At 30.0% G+C, this 23,896-nt stretch overlaps 1 long non-coding RNA gene across 2 annotated transcripts in view; it reads left to right on the forward strand.

Annotated features, from left to right (window-relative positions):
• Positions 1-23,896, forward strand: part of LOC110282414 (uncharacterized) — a 113,519-nt gene that overhangs the window by 16,478 nt on the left and 73,145 nt on the right. For both annotated transcript variants that reach the window (XR_015431038.1, XR_015431037.1), the window contains exon 4: positions 19,164-19,215. This is a non-coding gene — a long non-coding RNA (uncharacterized LOC110282414). The remainder of the gene's footprint in view (positions 1-19,163; positions 19,216-23,896) is intronic.

Genomic DNA, 23,896 nt, shown 5'->3' on the forward strand with positions numbered 1-23,896 from the left:
GCAATATGAAGGAGAAAAATTATTAGTGCACCTATCCTAATAATTAGATATTTTTTATAAGGTGCTTAAAAATATCTTTTGAGTTCTTTAAAAGTGCTTATTTTTTGTTGGAAAAATGTGGCTATTCACCCTGTATTAATAATGTAAATATTTATGTTTGGCTTTGTAATCATGAAAGTTGTAACATTTATTTTAACGTTAAAATGAACGGTACAAATAAATTTACTATAACTTTTTTAAATTCTGTAGTTTTCACGCGCTGATTTAACGTGCAGAATGCTCAAAATGAGGAACACAGTGTTCCAAAAGGTCGGTCAAAAATGAGTGTAGTAATTTATTAATCAAAGTACGTGGAAGTATTTCTAAATTTGTAACGACCTAAATTTACATAAATTTCTTGGCGTACTTATCAGATTTCTTTTTATATGAGAAGACTTCCTCAACTATTGTGGTGATCTAGAACATCTGGTGATAAATTTCAAAAAGCAAGAAACATCTTTTATAATAAGTATTTTGCTACGACTGAACAATTTGGATAGCTTTCGGAAAACATGGAAACTTTCGCAACAGCCAATTAATCTCTCAAAAACAGATAAAATTAAAAACATTCAGGCATGCTTGGTTTGTAAACAGCTTCAAATTACATGAATTAAAAGATGGTAATTGCGATTTAAGTAGTAAAAATATTAAATTTAGAAGTAGTGACAATTTTATTTATTAAAATCTCTTCGTTTGAGAGCCTGCCCAACATAGAGCCTTAACATCTTTCGCGTTTGCGAACGCTTTATTTTTTTAATGTGTCTTTCCGTATGTGGGGTAAGCACTGTTAAGATTTAAGAAATAAACCCAATGCTTTCAAAGACCAACCTGTTTTTAAAATAATACATTTAATGTATTTTAAGAGCTTGAATAAGAGGCTTGAAAAGACGCTGAATTGATATCCGTTTAATTTTTTGCATTTTAAAAATCTTTATTCAGCTGCAAATAAAGATTTTGAAAATTTCACTTCCACGTTAGTGGAGCCCCATAGTATGAAAAGAATTATAATTTCCAGCTCATAATATGGAATTGATATTAACAATGTATTTCATGTTGCATTTATAAAAGGCTAAGGGGATAAAAATAGGCATAGACTGAAATACTATCTAGTATTTTTACGATTTTTTTACGTTGAACGAAGAGACTAATATTATCGAAGTTATTTATGTTTTATGTATAAAAGTACAGTTTTTTATTTATACCTATGTACGTATCTAACATAGCTAATTAGGCAAATAAGATATCGTTACCTATGCATATCATTACGCTAAATCGAATTAGAATGAAACCAAGCTGATTGATTTAATAGTTTAGAAGTTTGAAAATTTATTAAGGTTTTATGTGTAGAAAGTACAATTTTTCTACTTTGACTTACACCACTTTATGCAACGAACACTGCTATCTAGACAAGTGAGGCATTACTTCAAATTTAATTTTTTACTCTTAATCCAGTAAAATAGTCCTTTGATATAATTTTTTAGAAGAAATGAGGGTTTAATGCGTGAAATATAAAATTTTTGACTTACATTTTACTCATGAAATATTTAAAGCATTAAAACTATTAGATCTATCAAATCAATTCTAATTTTGTTTTTTAATTTGTCTAAAAAATACATATTATATAATGCTGGACTTGATTGTACAAAAATGACTCAAATTTTCATTGTTACGTAATTGTAATAAAATTAATTTACATTGCATTAGCTCTGATTATTATCAAAAATATCACATTTACAAAAGACCAATTTTTAAAAAAGAAATATTTTTTAAATAAAAGAGGATTGGTTTTCATGAATTCAATGTCATACTTTCAACTTATTATTGCAAAATTTAAGACATTAATTATTGGTATGAGATGATTTAATAAAAAATTACAGGATATATTTTGCGACAAATTTATTGTAACATATACTATATAAATTCAAATTTATTAATAACTAGACAAAAATATGTTGTATTAAGAGAATTTTTTTTATGTACCCTATTATTTTTCTTATAGGCTTTAAGCGCATTTTACATTTTAAATAACACAAAAATCAGTGTAAAAATAAAACATTTACTATCAAGTGTATTTATTTTCAATTTTGAATTATTGTTTTTTAACTTCAATTATAAAAACAATATTGCATCTCTTTCCTTTTACACCAGACAAACTTTACAGAGTTCCACAAAATACCTGAAATAAAAGAAATTACTATCATGATAAAATTTTACCAACACATTATTAGAATAAGTGAGATTAAATAGCACTAATTTGAAATCAGTTAAGCCTTCAGGTATCACTCAGAAACTTATTTTAAGTTTGATAGATATTTTGATGATAGTTCTAAGATTATTCTATGCACTAATGAAAGATTGGTATTATTGGTTTTATAGTTTTTATGACAGGACAGAAATTTATTTTATTTTAAAAAATAAATGGTATTTATAAATGAAGACTATTGAAAATGAAACTATATTGAAAAAATTAGTAATTTAAACTTACATTCTTACATTGTAGAAAAGTAAGGGATCAATAGATAAATGTAAAGTATAAATAAAAATTAAAATATGAATAGTTAACTTTGAATAATAATGAACAAAATATTAAGCAAATCATCATACACCAATTAAAAGAGGGTTATGAATGTAAAAATAGATAGGGGTTTTGGGAATTTGTATTTTTAAAAGTTACTGAAAAATGGGGTAACTTTGTGAGAGAGTAGGTAAATATTTGCCACACATGTTTCCTGAGTTTTCTAACTTGTTTTAAAATAAGCTTTTCTAAAATTAAAGTAATTCGTAGGAAAAAATAAATAATTATTTCACAAATTAAAAAAATTAAGCTTTTTCAAATAATCAAACACATGCTTTTACATTCAACAGGTACCAAAATTAAAAACAAATATTAAAATTCTAAAAATAAAAAATACAATCTTCGTTATATTTTATACGTTATAACAATGCAACAAAAGTTTGTATTTACAAAACATTTTTCGTTCTATTGAAATGCTAAATGAAACTGTATTGAAAAATTAGTAAGGTAAACTTATATACTTGCTACCATTGTAGAAAAGTAAAGTGTCTATAGATAAATGTATGTTAACTTTGAATAATATTAAACAAAATATTATGCTAATCAAAATATACCAAAATAAAGAGGGGATGAATGTAGAAACAGATAAGAAAATAAAGAGGAAAGGGATTGTGGAATATAGAGCAGTTTGAAGTGTGGAATCTTTTATTTTAAAAATTATTTTTATATAATATATTACTACCTTTTTTAAAAAACCTTTTCAATAATTACCGTAAAATAGAGTAACTTTGTGGGGGACAAGGTAAATGTTTACTAAACATGTTTTCTGAATTTTCTAACTAGCTTTAAAATAAGCGATTGAAAAATTAAGGAATTCTTAGGGAAAAATAAAATTAATACACAAATAAAATTTAAAAAATTCAAGCAATAGAACACATGTTTCTTTAATCAACAGAAATAAAGATTAAAAGTTAAAATTAAGAAATGCAATCTCTTATGTTTTATATGTTAAAATAATAATGCAACAAAGTTTGGCTAGTTGCTTGGCGAATATTCTAATGTGAAATGCCAGAAAAATTCATCTATATTAATTTAGGAATTATTTCTATCCAAAGTAATGAAAATTTTGATTGGAACAAATTATAATAATAACTCTTAATGTTATTAGTTTAAAGCGAATAAATAATTATTACATCATACTAATGAAGCAAATTTGAATAATGGTTTTATCTTATTATTCAAAGTTAACTATTGATACTTTACTTTTTATTTATACTTTACATTTATCTATTGATACTTTACTTTTCCACAATGGCAGTTAGTACGTAAGTTTACCTTACTAATTTTTCAATATAGTACTTTTCTTTTCAATAGTCTTAACTTACAAACACAATTCATTTTTTAAAAGAAATTTCAGTCCAAACATAAAAACTACAAAACCAAATATACCTCCCTTCGTTCAAATCAAAATATCTATCTAAATAAATATCTATAATCAAAATATCTATCAAACTTAAAATTAGTTTTTAACGGATACCTGAAGGCTTAACTGATTTCAAATTAATGGTATTTATAATCTCCCTCATTCTAATAATATGTGGGTAAAATTTTATCATGATAGTTATTTCTTTCTTTTATTTCCGATATTTTGTGAAACCATATAAGATTTGTCTAGTGTAGAAGGGAAGAGAAGTAATATTGTTTTCATGATTGAAATTGAAAAATAAAATAAAAAATGTAAATGAATGAAGTTTTAAGTATTGATATTAAAAGTTTCATTTTTTAAACTGATTCTTGTATTATTTAAAATGCAAAACACGTTTAAAGAGCCTATAGCAAAAATAACAGGGTACATAAAAAGTATGCTATTAATAAAATATTGTTTTTTTTTTCCTTCTAGTTACTAATAAATTTGAATTTATTTAGTGTGTAAACTAACATACAACAAATTTGTCCTAAAATAAATCGTGTAAATTTTAATTAAATTATCTTACATAAATAATGAATGTTTCTAATTTTACAATAATAAATTGTAAGTATGACATTGAAAATCTTGTATTTTTAAAAAGCAATTTTTAAAAAAAAATTGTTATTTCATGAAAGTGATATTCATGATAATATTTGTAGTTAATGACAATAAAATTCCGAGACATTATTGTATAGACAAGTCAGACATTATTTATTATATATTTTTTAGGCTAAATTTTAAAAAAAAATTAGAATTGATTTGATAGATCTAATGGTTCTGATGTTATAAATATTTTGTGACTAAAAGGTAAGTCACAATTGCATATTTCATACATTAAATCCTCATTTCTTCTAAACAATTGCTTCAAAGGACTATTTTATGAGATTAAGCATAAACATTTAAATTGGAAGAAAAGCCTCACTTGTCTAGATAGCAATATCAGTTGCATAAAGTGGTATAAGTCAAAGCAAAAAAATTGTTCTTTCTACGCTGGAAACTTTTATAAATTTTTGAATTGCTAAAGTATTAAGTCAGACAGCTTGGTTTTATTCGATTTAACGTACACGATACCTCACTTGCCTAGCTAGCAATGCTAGATACGTAAATATGGATAAATAAACTTTACGTTAATAGATAAAACATAAATAACTTCTAGAATATTAGTCACTCGATTCAACATAAAAAAAAATACTAGATAGTATTTAATTCTATCCTCCTTTTACCCCCTTATCCCTTTAGAGATGCAACATGGAATTTATTTACATCTTAATGTCATTTTCATATAATGAGCAAGAAATCATAATCCTTTTTATACTATGCTGCTCCACTAATATGGGAGTGTAGTGTTCAGAATATTTATTTGTAGCTGAATAAAGACTTTTAAAATGCACAAATTTAAACGAATATCAATCAATATTCTACAGCGTCTGTGATTTCATTTTCCTCCTTTTAAAAAAAGAAATTGAAAAAGAATGAGATGATAGGATCACATGAAAAAAATAAAATGTAATTTAAAAGTTAAGATATGCAACAAAATATGATAACCGCTACCAACAAATGTTTTGGCAATTCAGCAACCCTATCAACAACTCTGCGAAATTGCCTTAAGAGTTGAGGTTCCGCTTATGGTTGCTCTTATTTTTCCCTTGTGTGATATCCGCTTAAGACACATTTAATTTATAATTATTTTGAAAAAATAATATCGTTGTAAATACTATTTCAACATATTTGTTTTTTAACGAACTCAAAGTGATAAAAAATCACTCATATTCTGTCAGAAAATTATTCCTCATAATTAGTAAGAAACTCCCTAGAATAAAACATATGCAGTCGGACCTCTATTTAACGAGGTCGCTAAATCCCGATAATGAGTTCGTTATAAGGAAAATTCGTTAAATAGAAAAATCACCTTTTGAAATACTTAAACGACTCAAAACGCATTTTAAATTCATAAACACTAGGCATAATTAAAAAAGCAATTGATACATTTTTATCTGGTAAACTAGTATCTACTGTTTATTTCATAAATCTTAACCGTAAAATAAATCTGCATGGAAAGCAAGAATATAGCAAAACATAATCCAGTGTTATACTATCATTCTGCATACATTTTCAACTAAAAAAAAAGCTAAATTTATGTATAAAACTATAGCTGCATTTATTAAAGAGTAATTTTAAACATACATTACCACATGCGTTCATATACGTTTAATGGCTACTGATAAAATCAGTTAATTTTATCTGCGTTTTTCGTTTGAAATGCAAACAAAAAAGGATTTCATTGCTTTCTCTAAAAGTTAAGCGGATTCAAAAATCAATTCAAGGTAATTTCCCCTATAAAATGCGTTAACAAGTTTAAAATGTTCTGAAATATTTTGGTAAATTGGGAAAGTGGATCTCGAAGAAAAGTTCGTTAAACAGAAAATTCACTTCGCTGTTTGGAAGTTATTTTTCGAAGAAATTTCCAAAATGTTCTTGGTTCCTCGAAAAAATTCGTAAAATACAGAAATTCGTAATGGAAGTTCGTTAAATAGAAGTCCGAGTGTAGTTCTAATTCAATAGAAATTAGGTCATTGTCTTTCTTTTTTTTAAAAAGCTAAATTTCATGCTTACTGAAGAAAACATCCTCTTAGTATAAATTCAATATTAATAGTATTTATCCATATATAAAGGTATATACCGTATAATAAAGGTATATTTACCAGATAATAAAGGTATGTACTTTTCTGTTTTACTATATACGAAGGTATGTACAGTCCGCAAAAAAAAAAACGAATCACCCTGAATAACTTTCGTTCTAATGATCGGATTTTCACGAACTAAGTGTCAATCTTAATGGTTCCTGGGGGTGACCTCAAATATGCTAATTAATTAGTGCTAACTATTAATTAAGTTACGAAATCAGACACAAAAACGCACTTTCTCTGAATAAACATACATTTTTTTTCACATATTTGGATTCTTAACCTTCAAAATATAGGGGGTAGCCGCAATCTGGGAAAAATGGTCCCCATAGTTTGGTCAGGAGAGCGATCCAAAGTTCGTACCCCTTAATGTTAATTTAACTTTTTACGTTTTTTGTCATATTTTCAAAACTAATAAAGCAATTTAAATAAAATTGCACCCACTCATAAAACTCATTTACCCAAAAATAATTTCATGAAAAAAATAATTTTTAATGATTATTAATTATTTTTTATTATTTAATTAAAGAGAGGATGAAAAAATTTTGAATTATAAGGTATGAATTTTTTTATACCATATTAATCTACATATTTTTCAATTGAAAAATCTAAAGTTTCAACTGTTTTTATTTATTAGAAGCTGAGAAAAATTAAAATTAATTATTTTTAAAAAAATAATTTGGCGACAATAAAGAAATGATTAAATGGGGCGATTAATATTAAAATGTGATAAACTTGCGAGGAAGTTGACTTCGTGAGCGTAGTGTAAAATTTCATTCATATTTTTTTCGCTAATAATCGTTTGCTAATCTTTTAATTTTTATTGATTTCTAACTATAAAATACAATGTTTCCTTTTTAGTCGCTTAATAATTTATTTGCAATTTAGTAAAGAAATTTGAATAAAACATTTTGAATAAAAAACACTTTATTCAAGGAATGTCTAGTTTTATAAAATAGGATATGATATGATCTTCTGATAGAATATGATTATACACCAGATTGTGCTTATTTAATGTGATTATTTTTTATTTTCTGATTTTGTTTTTCAATAACTGATACATTTTCAATAATATACATACGTATGCATAGATTTTGAATAATATGTTTATCAATTTCTTGAATATATATTTTATAAATATTAATAAAAATACGTAGTCAACTTTTTTAAGTATCTCTCACAACATCGCAAATTTCTCAACATCTTATAGAGTAAATTAACGAATGAAAGAACACTTAAGCTTAGCTTGCCTTTAAGAAAAAATCATAAAAATTTCAAATTTTGTAATTTTAGCTAAATGATGGTGTCGACATATTTGTTATTAAATACAAATTATGTATAAAAAAAAATTAGATAACTTACATAATATTGTTTTAAGCTTTTGGCGGTTTAAATAATAAGTAGTAAGATAACCAATAAGTAGTAAGATAACCAAGTGAAGGAACAGTTCTTACCAGTGAATAAACACTAAATTTTCCAGTGAATGAACACTTAATTTAGAAAATGTTTGATGCTCGTTAGGAATCCATTGGCCACACAAATGTCTTAAAACAAGATTTTTCTCGGAATTACAACATATAACCACAGTTAACGCAGAAAATGTTACTTTTTTTTCCGTCATGGAATGGAAAGTAAAATATGTTTGAATACATAATTTAAAAAAAAAATTTTTTTCATTTTTTTTCTCACAGTTTAATAGTCCGTTCTAAATTATGAATGTTTATCATTGCGTAATCCGATGATGCTTTTATTATTATTATAATTAGATCACTTTTTTGTTTACTCTTTTGATGGTTTATTATCTTTGGTGGTTTATTTTGGTGGTTACATTTTTTAAGCTATTTTTTAATCTTTTTAAGTATTTTTTTCTCTTCGTCATATTTTCTGCTTTAACTTTTTTTTCAGCTCTTTCAATCTCTTTAAATTTTCGTTCTTTTTCTGAAGTTAATGCAAAAAAGTAATTTTTTTCCTTTGATTTAACCCTCCTCTTTTTTCCAAATTTTTGGCCAATATAAATGTATCTTCGAAATTTCTTCTGATTTTCCAATACCATTTCTAGAATTCCTCACTGGATAATAAATGAGAAAAAGGAGTTTCGAAGTTTGAGTCAAATCCATCTCTCATTGACTTATATCTAGTGGGTCTTCAGCAGTACTTACCATTTACTTATGGAACCAATTGTTTTTGCAACTAACAATGCCTCAAGAGGACTTATATCAAAATCAGTTTTCAAGATACTTTCATTATCAATGTTAGTTGTATCAGCTTCAGTGCCAAAATTTGATTAACCAAATGTTCTTTTTGAAATAAATTCTTCAATATTGAGAAAAGCCCAGGCTATTGGATATTTGGGAGGTTAAACTTTTCTGTCGTCAATGTTCCTTTGAAAATTTGCAACATAACGTGTGAGATTTCCCTCTCAAGTTTCTGAAGAAATAGTGCATCGTAACTCTCGAAGCATGTATTTTGTTGATAAGATGTCTTGCTCATTAACTCTTGGTGTCTGTTTTGCATGCATTTGTTAAAGTCAACGTTTTTTACATCGAATGGAAAAATATCGCATTTCATGAAAGCATTTTAATTTCATTAGTTGATGCCTCAAAATCTTATTTAAAAATGGATGTAAAATTTTCTCGACATATTGCTTTACAATTCTTTTAAGATCTAACGGGAGATTTCCCTGAATTGGGTGATAACTAAACTAGAAAATTTGTTTTGATGAACATAACTTGCTCAGTTTCAAATTAATATGAGATTTATACCTATCCAAAACGAGCAAAATAGGGAATTTGATAGCATTTTTAATTAGGCGTGGGTAGAAACATTTGCAATATATTTGTGAAATGTTGCTGCGGTCATTGTTTCATTTCATGAATCGCTTTTTCCAATGAAATATACAGCAGGGACTGATTCTGTAATATCTCAACGAATTCTTCAGTAAGGAAAAACTACCAATCGAGGTACTTTTTCTTTCCTAGGTACTTAAGAATATAGAGCCAAGGACTTTTCCCGTATAAGGGCTAGTATTCAACTCTTGTTTCGTTCGCATTGTAAATGCAATCACTTTCTAAAAGGATGCCAGGGCTACTTCATCTAAAGTTCTTAAAACCAGTATTTCGAATATTATTCTCTAAGGGAAGTTTTGCCTTTTGAAATTATCTTCGCATTGCACTGAGTTATCGGTGGATGTCGCCTTAAAAAAAACTTCTATCATTTTTCACCTGGATGATTGTCTTTAAATGGATTTTTCCTACCAGTTCCTGTCTGGACGTTAAAGACCGCAATAAGATAATAACTTAGCTAATTATTAACACAAAGGCCTGCAAAGAAATTTTCTATTCAAGCTTTTATTATTATATTTAGTCAGTGAACATAGCTTATTAAGGTGTCTAAGGTATGATGTAATAACTAATCACTATATTTATAACGATAAATAATTAACAAATTATTATTATAATTCTTTAAATAAATTTAGCAATTAAATTTGCATTTTGAAATGAAATTGTTATAGAAACTATTCATACAACATTTAACTGAATTTAAGGTGTCCTCTCACAGAACTACTAATTATCCTTGTAAAATCATATTTCACACATACTGTTCATTCACTGGGAAATCTATTCCCAGTGAAGAAACATGCCTGTTCTTTCACTGGTTAGAAGTTGTTTTTTGTACTCTTAACATAATTTTGATGTATAATATGACTAAAAGTACAGAAAAATTAAAACTTTTCTTTTATTTTCATTAACTTGAAAAAATCCCAATAAAGGAACACTTGTTTATTCATTGGTTTTTTATCGTTTGGTAATCCAGTTAATAAGCACCCCCTAATCTCAGTACTTGCTTATGTTATGATGCTTGAAATAAATACAACGTAACTTCAATAACCATATTTTGAATTCTCTTTTTCACAATGAGAAAAAAAAGCATTATTATACGCAATTAATTGTACTTTAAACGGATAACTACCACCACTGACCTTATAATTGTGTCAAAGAAACAAGGCGTTGACCAGATACTAACAAATTCAAAACTTTTTCCAGTAAAGACTCTAAGACCAGGTAACTCAATGCGTTGTTAGATGACTTCCTATTGTTAGGTAGTAAGCTACTGTTACCATTCAATCTAAATTAAAACGTTTAAAATCTTATTTCTAAAAAATATCTATGAAATGTTCCTTCACTGGGGTGTGTTCCATCACTGGTTGGTTTACCCTATATCGTCTTAATCTTAAAAGAAATTTTCGGAAGTGTTTCACAAGTGTTTCGCAGAACTAGTTTACCCATTATTTAAGAAAATTTTGACATTTTTAAGAATCTTATTCTTTACCCTTTTACGTTTATTATTTCTTCATTAATATACTAATCAATTTTTTCAGTTCTTTAATTTAGGTTTTCTTTAAAGTAAAGTTCCTTTCTAAATTATAGTCAAGTTTTCTTGAAAAGAATTATTGTCTGCTAGCTAAGAATAAAATCTTGTAATGAAATTAAAAACATTCCGCTGCTTAAAATTATTTAATGCAAAACAGCTGATTATTTACTAAGCATACTATTTTTTTTTTTGAAAAAAGAGTATAAATTATTGATTGTCTTTCTTTTGTTTCTCGTGACTTCAACATAGATTATCTAAAATAGCGTTGATGTATTTTTAGTCAGTACAAAGAGTATAAAGATACCGAACATAAAAAGCTGTCGAATTCGTAGCCAAAATTTTTAAGTGTCTTAAAATATCTCAGTATCTTAAATGTCGTTCTAACATCTTAGTTGTGAAATTAAATTTTTAATTATTGGACCACGAGTGATTCACTTGTTATTTCATTATATATTTTACTCTTTCTTTATGATACCAAGTAGATTTTTTTCCTGATAATATACTAAACTATTTTGTTTAATTTTTTTACTTTAGCACGATTCCCAAGATATTATTGTAGTATAATTTGTTATCAGGAAAATGCCTTATTTCGTTAAGCAGGAAATACAAAAAATAGAAATTTGTAAGAAGATTCCGAAGCCGTGCCAATTTTAGAGTCATCTGATTTTAAAAAAATGCTATAAGAAATACGCAATTTCCGAACTCATTTTAATAAAAATAAATAAAAAAACGTGGCAAGAAGGCGAACATACTTTTTACAGAAACTGTGAAAACTAATTTTTCCCATATTTCGTCAAAAGAGGATAAGAATGATATTGCTCCAAGGGACCTACTCAATAATTTCGCTACTTCCAGAATGAAATCTGTTTGATCGAAACATATTATTCCTTGAAAATTAAAACGAGGAAAAAATTAGCTTTTATTATTTATCTAAGCTTATTCCATTTATTCAATGATAGCGGTATTAAAGTTAAGAATATGCGATGGAAGCCCCGTTTTATAATATAAATGCATTAAATCATGTAGCTTGAATAATTTATTTTAAGCAAATTATTTAATAATTTAAGCAAATAAGGGTGTAAAAATAAACTCGATCAAAATACTCCGAAAGTATAACCTAAAATATATGTAGAATAAACTTTGGCATCGATATATATAAAAAATACCTTTTCAAAACTTATTTTAATATCGAGTGAAATAATTTAATATGTTGTGTAACTAAATGGATAATCCCAAGAAACTGAATCGAAAGTATAAAAATTTCATTGATTTAAAAAAATAATAGATGATAATAAAAGTAGACATGCTTTGAGCGTCCAATAATGAAAGTCACAACTTATTCCAGCCTGACAAGTCTTGAGAATGGGCGATTATATTTGAACGCTCAAAGCATGTCGACTTTTACTTCCCTCTTCATACGTTTCGAAGTCAGTTGAGTTTGTATCGTCAATTATACTGTTTTACATTTGGGTCTTGATCATTATTTTGATAAGGATTTTACACTCGTTAAAGTAAACATATGCATTTTAATATTTAACAGGATTCATGTGGTCTTTAAAAGCGTAAGAGCATCAATATTGTAAAAGTTATATTTAACTTAAAAATTAAAATTTTGAGTTAATGAAATTAAATATTTTATCTTTTAAGTTTTTCAGTATCTTAAGGATCTTACTAGCTCTGTTTAAAAGGAGAGTATCAGATATATATAAGAAAACATAAATAATCATAGTAGCAGTATTTGGTGGTAAATGTAGCTTATCGTAATTGAAGAATATGCTGTGCAACATTGTATGGTGAATTTGCGAACGTAAGTTTCATAATGCATCGAAACACGAGGATGCAATTTGCTAATCATCTTTATCCAAAGAAAACCATGTAACCTAAATATCTAGCAGAATGAAGCGATTTTATAAACAACGAATCATACAATATGCAACATATTATTTCAATATCTTATTCATAAACATAACATATTTCAATGTCTTTAAAATGCCACTAAACATTCAGCAATTCCTTGAGTTATAGAAAAAAGAAATATCGTGAATTACAGAAAACCTTGTGAATGTGCATTAGAATTACTATACAATCTACATTTTATTTTTCAAGCACTTTTTTTCATCTTCAAACTTTCTTGCCTAGAAGACTCGATTAACCCTTTCGCGCCGACTGTCACAAATACGTGACTGCATAAAGCAGTATCAAGCAGGGTAAAAAGATAAAACTGGTAATCAAAGTAATTCTTTTGCAGTTTATTTGTGGGCGGGTTATAATTGTTTGATTTATTTAATTCACCATTACTTAGTTCAAAATAAAATTATTTAGTTATACTTTGAACTAGCATTGATTATATATGTGATTAAACTAACAATAATTAAATTCAAGGCAGAGTAAGTCCGTGAAATTAGCAAAGCCTGCATTTAAGCTACCGTTTTTTATTTATTTACATCCTGATTCTGATTTTGTACGAATGCTTTCATGAATCACTGGCCCCAAGGGGTTAAAGCTGTAAAAATGATTATCCGTAAAATTTTGTATATAGCTGTAATAAGTTATGTCAATTTGATTTTAGTATGAAATACTCGAATAAATTTAGCAAAAACAGCATAATCTAAGCAATATCAGATAAAAAGATCATGTATTTAAATTCTAACAACTTAGAAAATCATAAATAATTTATAAATCGATTCAAATTTTCTTTTCAAAGGACATTAAAATAATTTTTTTTTGCTTTTTAGACAGAAATCAGCTTAAAAATTGTCTATTGCCTAGAAACTTCGAGAGATTTTCTATTAACAATGAATTAAACCTCTCTGAGCAATCACAACATTACTTCAATTTACTGGAAAAACATTATTTCAATTTTTTACAGTCATAGTATGGTTGCCTAGCAACCTAGTAAAACTAAGCATTCCTCTTTTGAATTAGACAATGGGTTGTCTTAAAATATTCATTTGCGCAGGCGACTTTTTTTGGCGGTTTTCTGAACTATCGCCAAATATATAAACCTTTATTGCTACCCAATTTACCACCCAATATTTTTGAAATTTTGTCTACCCCCCCTAATTCAAGTGTCTAGATTCCAAATATGTAAAAAAAAATATATGTTTATTCAGAGAAAGTACGTTTTTGTGTCTGATTTCGTAACTTAATTAATAGTTAGCACTAATTAATTAGCATATTTGAGGTCACCCCCAAGAACCATTAAGATTGACACTTAGTTCGCGAAAATCCAATCATTAGAACGAAAGTTATTCAGGGTGATTCGTTTTTTTTTTTGCGGACTGTACACAGTCTTCTCGGTGAGAAACAGGAAAGGTTTTACCTTCATTCTGACAAATCAAATGAGACTCATATTTATTTATTTATAAATTTTTTTCAAGCTAAGCGATAAAATATGAAGGGGAAAATAAGAATAAAAATATGAACTAAAATTATTATTTAATTATAAATGAAAACTTTGAAAACACACTCTTTTTCAAGCTCTTAAAATATATCAAATGGATTATTTCGAAAACAGGTTGGTTTTAAAAGCATTAAGATTATTTTTTAAATCTGAAAAGTGCTTATCTGACTTAAGAAAAGGCACACTAAAAGAAATAAAGCGTTCGTAAACTCGAAAGGTGTTAAGGCTCAATGTTGGACAGGCTCTAAACGAAGAGATTCTTATAAATAACATTGTCACAACTTCTAAATTTAATATTTTGACTTCTGAAATCACAATTGCAATTTTTTGTGCAATATAAAAGCTGTATAAAAACTAAGCATGCCTGAATGGTTTCCTTCTAACTTTGTCCCATTTTCCTTTTAACTTTGCCTTTCCTTTTTTGTTTGCCCACAAAAAGAAACTAACGTATGGAAAATACCGAATTTAAAAAAGTGGTAATAAATTTATTTGTATCTTTCAGATTTACGTGAAAACAAATGCTACAACTTTCATGATTAGAAAAATAAATTCGAATAATGATTTTTTTTTCACTTTTTTACTGTCTTTTAAGAAGACGCTAGGGCAGGAATGAGTTAATACGTTTGACAAGATTAGAGATAAATGAAATAAAATAGAAAGTTAAGATTCTTTTAGCTGATCTTATGAAAATAGTTTAAACTTTTATTTTCAGAATGTAATACTGCAGTTCTAATCATAAATACCTATATTCATTAATACATTACGGTGCGTAAGACTGCTTCATTTATTTTATATAAATGCTGATAATGAAACAATTTTGTTTTTATCATTTATCTTTTTGAGAGGAAAAAAAAGTTTCCGAAGATTATAATGCTGAGAGCTATCTGTTTTATGAACTAAAACTAATTAAACATTCTAATTTGACATATCTGGATTAGCTGCTCCCTTCTTCCGTGGGCCGTAGTAAAATTATCAAACGTTGACAGGACCGTGATGATAAAAAGGTTGAGAAACACTGCTATATACTAGTTAATTGGTATTGAATAAATGTAGTGGTAGCTACGCTACATTACTCTCCCGCCAGAATTTTATTTGGGATGGAATTCTATGAATAGATATCAGTGTACGATTTATTGCTGTTTTTAAGAGAGGCCGAGAGTGCTGTATTAAGATCGCCAGATTTTGACCTGTGATTTAAAGAGCTGTGTTAAGATCACAGTTGTGTGCGTGATCACTCATCTGCTGCTATTATCAGTGTTTGCAGCTCCCCGTTGTGCGCAATCTACACCAAGCAGCAAAAGCGCGAGAAGGATAACGTTGCAATCACAAATAGTAAGTCAACTGTTCACTGTGTTCCATCCATCAAACTAGACGTGTTCAAATCAAAGTGAATGCGACTATCAAGATAGGCGTGTTCAGTTCATGTCCGAAGGCGTCCAATGCGAGGAGTATGTTAACGAAAGTTTCAGAGTTATCTATCGAAACGAACCTCAGGATAGAATCGAGTTAACATGTTTTATATACTTGAGAATAGGAATTGAAAAATTGTAGTGGCAGTTAGTCTACAAAGTTTTTTAACGTTAAAATTTGTACACGGAAAATTATTGGTACAATTTTTTAAAAAAAAATTGTGTTAGAAAAAAAAGCTTCTATGAAACGCAATTTTTTTCGCTGATTGTAAATGATTTCAAAACTTAATTATATTTTAATTATCAGAGTTCAACTAAATTCAGTAGCAAGAAGAAAAAAAATTTGCCTCTTAAATTTCTAATTAAAATTTTTTTGTTTACTTATTAAAAATTTTTAGAGCAAAATATATTTCAGATTTTACAATACCGAGTTAGCTTTATATGAGGATATAGGAAGCCTATGCTTGCGCACAAAAGCTTTTCATTACCCATCCCGCTAAAAAGTATTTTTTTAAAAAAATAGAAAACCTGCTATTTGTTTTTTTTTTATCGAAAACACTTCTTTGCTAGGTAAACTAATTTTTTTAATTTTATTTTATAACCGGCGTTGAACAGCCGAGCCAATTTGTTGGGCTATCCATCACGACTACCAATGTTCAACTCCTTAGCCTTGTAATTTTGAATCCAATCCAGAAGACAAGAGAACTCCTGGGTCAAGTATTGGGAGAAATTTTGCCTCCGTGGAGGGCTTTTGAATGGAACTAACCCGCATTTGCGTTACATAGAGGAAAACCACCCACGGTTAGCCTGATGGCTAGGGATACAAGGGGATTTTTCCTCCTAGTTTAAGCTCTTTATTGAAAATGGTTAATCATCCAAAAGTTTTCGTTAGCCCTTGATCCGAAACAAGATTCGTCTTAAGAAAATTAGGGTTTAATTGTGAAATTGGCTACCACAAAGCTAAATCTTACCTCCTAGTGTTAGTTCACCACGAGAAAATATTAGCCTACTCCAGAGGTCGCCAAAGTAGTCTATATAGACCCCCAGGGATCTTTGTAACAAAAGTGGGGGTTGATCCGAATCGGAAGGGTCGATTGGGGTCAAAGAAAAAACAGTTCTTAATACGCGAATCACACATACCTAAATCAGTATATAAAATTTGCGAATATCCGTTCTTAATATCAGTTTCTTTATAAAACATAAATTAAAAAACGTATATTTATTCGGGTGAAACAAGTATTTACGTACCAGTGGCACGAGCTCTGCACTATTATATTATACGAGCTCTGCACTAGTTTATAAGTCAATGTGCTCTTGTCCAAATGTCACGTGTGACGAACATTGACGTTACAAACGCAAATATCATACACAGTTTCAGTTATCTTTGCAAACTGTGTTGAATATTTGCAGTGTCATTATTAAAACTTTTATACATAAACAGGTAATCTTCAAAACTTGAGCGACGATTTTAAACTGCGCTTTGTTGATTTGGAAAACATTGACATCCCTGATTGGATTATTGTGCCATTTTCTGCTCAAATTGAAAACGTGGATATCAACCTGCAAGATGAGCTTGCTGAATTATTATCGGATCTTGAAGCAAAGACGCTTTTTAAAAGTTTAACAATAAGCAAGTTTTGGACAAATATAAATATAATGCAAAAATATGTAAAACTTTACGAAATAGCTCAGCCATTTATGCTAGAATTTACAAGTTCCTATAAGGTTGAAGCCGGTTTCAGTTACGCAAATTCAATCTTAACTAAGTACAGAAATATATGTGGAGTTTTGAGGGAATTTAAGATTAAAATTGACCAATTTTGAACCCACTATAGCGAACTTTGCAAAAAAACACTAGGCACACCCATCTCATTGATTAAGAAGCAATAAATCTGTAGTAACTTTACTTATTTTCTCATAAAACTATTGTTACACAATGTACTATTACTTTAATAAATGTTTAAATTCATAAAATAAATGTACAAACACCGTATCTAATAGAGTTTTATTTTAATTAACAGAAAATCACTTTTATGGGGGTCGATGGAGATTTCGGAAAATTATATAAATGCAAATAAATGCATATAAATGCAAATTCCATGATCAAAAAAGTTTGGCGAGCCATGGCCTACTCTAACCAAACAAAACTTTTTACCCAAAAAGATTAGCCAAGTCAAAATTTTTGATACTTTTCCCTTGATGGACCAACATAATCATGATGGTAACCAACGATAATTCCATCATCAATAACCATCAATAATTCCATTATATTTTTTGTTGGTAACCAACATAAGTAACAATAACCCCATTGTAGAAATTCTGATCGATCTATGATGGTCCAACACAAGAATAGCAACTTGTTTTGATGGTTTGTTCATCATAGTTTCTACCATAGTTCCTTAGAAATCAAATGTTGGAACGAACGTTTAACTATTTCAAGTATGGGTGTTGGGTGACTCGGGTCAATGAGAGAGAAAGAGAACCAGGGAGAAAAGGAGCTCCTTTATTCTAGGTGCACTATTTCTTGTTACCAAAGTAGCAGACTGCTGTAAACTTCGTGCCGAGGGGAGTTCTTTCTATAGTCAAACTATGAGTGCTAGTTCTTCACCTGACGGAGGATGTTTAACACAGAGTTGCCTTTCCCTCAAAAGTTATTCCCTGAGTCGCCGCGATGATTCAGGGAATAGAGCGTTCGCCTTCCAATTCGGCGAACCGGGTTCGAATCCCAGTCGATACGAATTACTTATCCGGTTTGTATTGTACCGACCACAGTGCTGACAGATCGGGTTAGAGTCCCCTTGCCGTCAGACTAACCGTGGGAGGTTCTCGTGGTTTCCTTCTCCATGTAACGTAAATGCTGATTAGTTCCATCAGAAAGTCCTCCGCGAAAGCAAATTTCTTCCTATACTTGATCCAGGAGTTTCCTTGTCTTCTGAATTTGGTTCAAAATGACAAGGCTACGGAGTTGAACATTAGTTGTCGTAAACCCATAAAATTGGGTGGGCTGTTCAACGATGGTTATAAAATAAAATTAATTAAAAAAAAACCTTTACTCGCCAAGCTGGCGGGAGTAAAAATACTGATGAGAGTGGCGAGCACTGCAAAGGAATAAATTAAGAAACTAAATATTTTTTTGTTTAAGATTATAAAAGCACATAAGAATGCAACTTTTAAATTATAAATGGAATTGTGACACACCATGCATTTTTTAGTGTGCGATATAGACTGCTCTTTTTGAAGTATGGTTCTACTATAGCACCTATTTTTGTTATAGGAAAGAGTTATGATGTCGATTGAGCTGAATAACGTAGAGCAACAAAATATAGGTAAGAATATAATTTTCATGTTTTATTTATTTTGATACCTTTACGTGTTTTGACCAAAAATTAAAATTTTTCAATATTTTTTTTTTAAACTACAACACAAATGGATAACTACTGCAGCTATTAACAAGAATTCGGATTTACAGTGTACAAAAAAATAATAAATGGACCACTCTGAATAATTTTTGATCTGATGATTGGATCTTCACTCTCTTGGTCTCAATATGAATGATTCAAGGGGGTCATTTCAAACATGCTAATTTGTTCAAACAATAATTCATCCATTTTAAGTTACGAGATCAGACACAAAAACGTACTTTTTTTGAACGATCATATCGTCTGATTTGAAAAGGAGGTAAATCTTCCATATATACAGCTCGAAAGCCCAAGAGAATAGCCGGTAAGAAGGCTGACCAATGGTCTTGTGGCATAACTATAACTACGTTTATTAAGCATCAATTCACTGTTAGACATATTAACTCGATGGAATCTTGAGGTACTTTTGATAGATGAAAGCTGACATTGTCGATTTCTGCATTTCCCATATTTGTGACCTGCTGACGTGCTATGAAGAAGCATACCTTTATGTATGGTACGCATTAAAAAGTTTACTTTCTATTTATGACTGAGTCATCGTCCTCCTCGCGCTGTTGCTTCTCAGTTTCATTTACACACACAACGTGATCCTACACACTCTAGACCAGGGGTTTCCAACTGGGCCGCATCCGGCTTGCGGGGCCTTTTTTCGTGGCCCTCGAACTAAAATATATTAGTTGTCATTTTTTACGGACAATTTTCGTAAGAAATCTATGTGGGTTTAAAATACTTATCTTGTTAATAAAAAACTTATTTCTTCGTTTCTGTGAAATTTAACATACCAACGGTGCAAAAAAAATTTATTTCTCAGGTTTTGCATCCAAGAAAATATTTATTCAAATGCAATATAAATATTTATTCAATAATTGTGTATGTTGCTCTTTTTTATTTAATTTCTTTTTTTTTTTGTATTTTGTGAATATAATTTAGCATGCGTGTATCAGAAATTTTCTTGAAGAAATTCTCCGATTTAACTTTTTGAAACCACTCATTTAGGACGAAAATATTTACACACACATTTGTAAATTTTAAATGTAAATATCTATTCTCTGGTGGTTGCAGCAGACAAACCTCAATTTTCTCATTGAATATTTTGTGTGCTACTATGTAAGTTTTAATACTAACCTTTTTAAAGTTTTATATCTTAACAATTAGATATCTGTTGCACATAAATTGTTTAATACATAGGTGCACATTAAAGTTATTGTAGTCCGAATTTTTATTATTTATTTAATATTTTAAAAAATATTATTAATAACAATTAAATATTTTTAAAAATCTACTTCTTATTTTAATTTGTAATTCAATAATTTTGTTTTGTACAACTTGGTAAAAATCTGACAGTAATATTTAATCTTCCTTCAAACATAAAAGAGTCCTGCATAAAATTTTGATAAAGTTGCTGCCCACCATTTGATTTTTGTTTTTAATTGTTTCCCCCGGTCTCATGCAAGTTGGAAACCCCTGCTCTAGACTGTTAATAGCAACACAGGAGAGACCACATACACTACCATGAACTGAATACAACTCTCACCACAAATGCTCAAAATCCGGGAAACTTAATACAGTCCTAGTAGTATCCATTCATCGAATTGTATCCCTGATAAAAGTCTGGTGGCGGAGTAGAATGGCTTAACTATTATTACGATTATCAAACATCAATTCAATAGATCCAATCTTGAGATACCTTTTGATTAATATGGGTTGGCATTGTCGATTTCTACTCTCCCCACAGTCTGCATTGTAGGCGTTGAGAGCAGCTGTCGAGGGTCGGTGCCATTGTTTTATCATTCCATTTCTTTGAGGATGGATCAACTCTTTTCATGTCCACGAGATATACTAGAGTTTTGAAGAGTCTACTCTCGAACTGGTGACCCTGGTCGATCGTTATCATTGAAGGTCACCTAAACCGGGCAGTCCCGCAGATCGTAAAGATACCAGTACAACACCGAACTCAAGCATCACTCACTGCGTTCAGTAAGCGGGTGGGTGACCCATTTGACCTGCCTGCGTAGGGACCGAGGGTGTGCGGTATCGGTCCTCGTTAAACTGTTCTACCCTTAAGTGCTCTAGTTCGAGAGCAGGTCGTCGGGCTGCCAAAGCAGGAGAGCCACCAAATTTGTGATGGAATGTCTTCGGATCACCCTCAGAGAAGTTTTCCAGACCGTCGCCAATAGCTCGTTGTGAAGCTCTAGTGAGAGGTAAATAAAGTACCTACCTACCAAAGCGAGCAATACAGGTTTTAAAGAAAACCTCAGCTACCGTCTCTTCTGTAATCAGCCTTAGACTGAGGATGTTTATCACAGGGTTACCTTTTCTTCAAAACCTTTACTCATGCGCCGCGATGGTTCAGAGTGTTCGCCTTCCAATGAGGTGAACCGCGTTAGAATCACAGCCAGGGCTGGGTAATACGAACTCTGCATCCGGCTTGCACCGACCACGGGGCTGATCGATCATGAGTTAGAGTCCCCTTGTCGTCAGGCTAACAGTAGAAGGTTCTCGTGGTCTTCCTCTCCATGAAACGTAAATGTGGATTAGTTCCGTCGAAAAGTGCAAATTTCTCCCACTACTTGATCCAGGAGCTCCTTTGTCTTCTGGAGTAGGTTCGAAATTACAGGGCTACGGAGTTGAACATTAGTTGTCGTAAACCCAAAATTGGGTCGGCTGTTCAACGACGGTTGTAAAATAAAATAAAACTTTTTCTCGCCAACCTTGCGGAAGTAAAAATATTGATGAGAAACTGGTTAAAACTTGGCGAGTACATCAAAGGAATAAGTAAATAAATTAATAAACAATATTTTCTTCTGAGCTTAAAAGTAGCTAATGTAACTTTTAGATTATAAATTTTCATTATTCGCATCATACATAATTTTGATAAAGTACTCAATGCAGTGTATAAAATAATTTGATGTTTAATTAGCATTAAATATACTTCTTCAGCAATAAATATATTTCATTATTTTATGCCCATTTAATTTTATCTATCTAATCCTATTTAATTCTATCTATTCCTGTTTTTGACTAAACTGTGTTACATTTGTGATATATTGCAAACACAGAAGAAAATTTGGTTTGAGAATTAATATTTTTCATTCAAAAATTAAAATTTTGTTTTGTCATTTTGCGCTGTAAGGAAACTGGTTAATACGTATACATACATAAGAACTTTTTTGAAATTCTTTCACGTGAAAGTTTGATTCTAAGTAGGAATTGAAAATATTTAACATTTAGAAGTAGGGCCAGGATATCCTGGTTGTTAGGTCAAATGTCCAAGTGGTCATGAGTTCGAGCACCGCAAGCAGAAGACTCCCCGTGTAGTAAATGGTGACTAATGCACGGTAAATCTGTCGGGTCACAAAGTCTTCTATGTTCCCAAAACAAATCATACCTCTGGAAGTGCTGAATTGGAGATTGATCGTTCTCTGGTTCAGGTCAAATCTACGACCTGTGGATGAATAAATGCGTCCACTCTGTAATTGGGGTGTGATGTGTGTATGTGCGTATGTTTGGCCATAAATGGCGCCACTGAAGCACAAGAAACGCACCTCTGCCTAAAATTCGCTTAGTTTCACCACGCCTAGAACCACCTCGCTTAGTTTCACCTGTTGGTATTAGCCAGTAGCATTAGAAACAACAACAACAGAATTTTATGTGTTTTTACTGGCGATGCAAAAAATACTAAAAACTTTATTTATTTTTGCTTATCTTTTTTTTGATCCCTTCTGCCTGAAAAACTACAAAAAATAAATAAGTATAGTATAACCCGTAAGTATCACGGGCACGAGAAGTGGGAGACGAAAGCTGATCCCTTGATTTTGACGGGAAAGAGAGGGAAGGGGCTAAGCTAATTTTTGACCTAGGAACCACAAGTTTGGATTTTGCCGCTAAAGGTCAGTCCATTTTATAGTAAATCGTAAAAGCACGTTATCCCATTAAAAAATACCGTTTGCCTGACCGCTAAAAAGTTTTATATCCAAAATTAGTTTTAGCTCATTTCTGACCCAGAAATCACGAATGAATTACTCCTCAAAATGTTAAGCTTAGTATAAGATATCTTTAACCCATCAAACCGTTTCTCCAAAATTTTAATTTGGGCCATGCGCCGAAAAATTGTATGCCTAAAAAAATCTTACAGAATTTTTGTCCACTGCACCACAAGTTTGAGTTATGCCCTAAAACGTTAGCCCGTTGTATAAAATTGCTTTAAAAAAATAACTTCCACCAGAATAAAAATTAGAGCCAAAATAGCTTTTAGTTTTTTTTAAAAAAATATGACACTTTGCCCTTAGGAAAATTTGCCATAGGTTTGCCATAAGAAATGCCATAGGATTTTCCTATGGGGTTTTGCCTATGGCAAAATTTTGCCATACACTTTTGCCATACATGTATGGCAAAATTTTGCCATACGTATATGGGAAAAGTGTGTGGCAAAATTTTACCGTAGGCAAAACCCCATAGGAATATCCTATGGCAAATTTTTTATATGGCAAATTTCTGCCATAAAACTAAGATGTGCTACAGCTTATGACGAAATATTTTTCCATAGGCACTATTCTTCCATAGGCATAGGCATAGTACACCTTTGCCA

Source organism: Parasteatoda tepidariorum, unplaced genomic scaffold (genome assembly GCF_982258835.1).
Source record: "Parasteatoda tepidariorum strain Cologne lab strain unplaced genomic scaffold, Ptep-v5.0 scaffold_12, whole genome shotgun sequence".
Classification (NCBI taxonomy): Eukaryota; Metazoa; Arthropoda; class Arachnida; order Araneae; family Theridiidae; genus Parasteatoda; species Parasteatoda tepidariorum.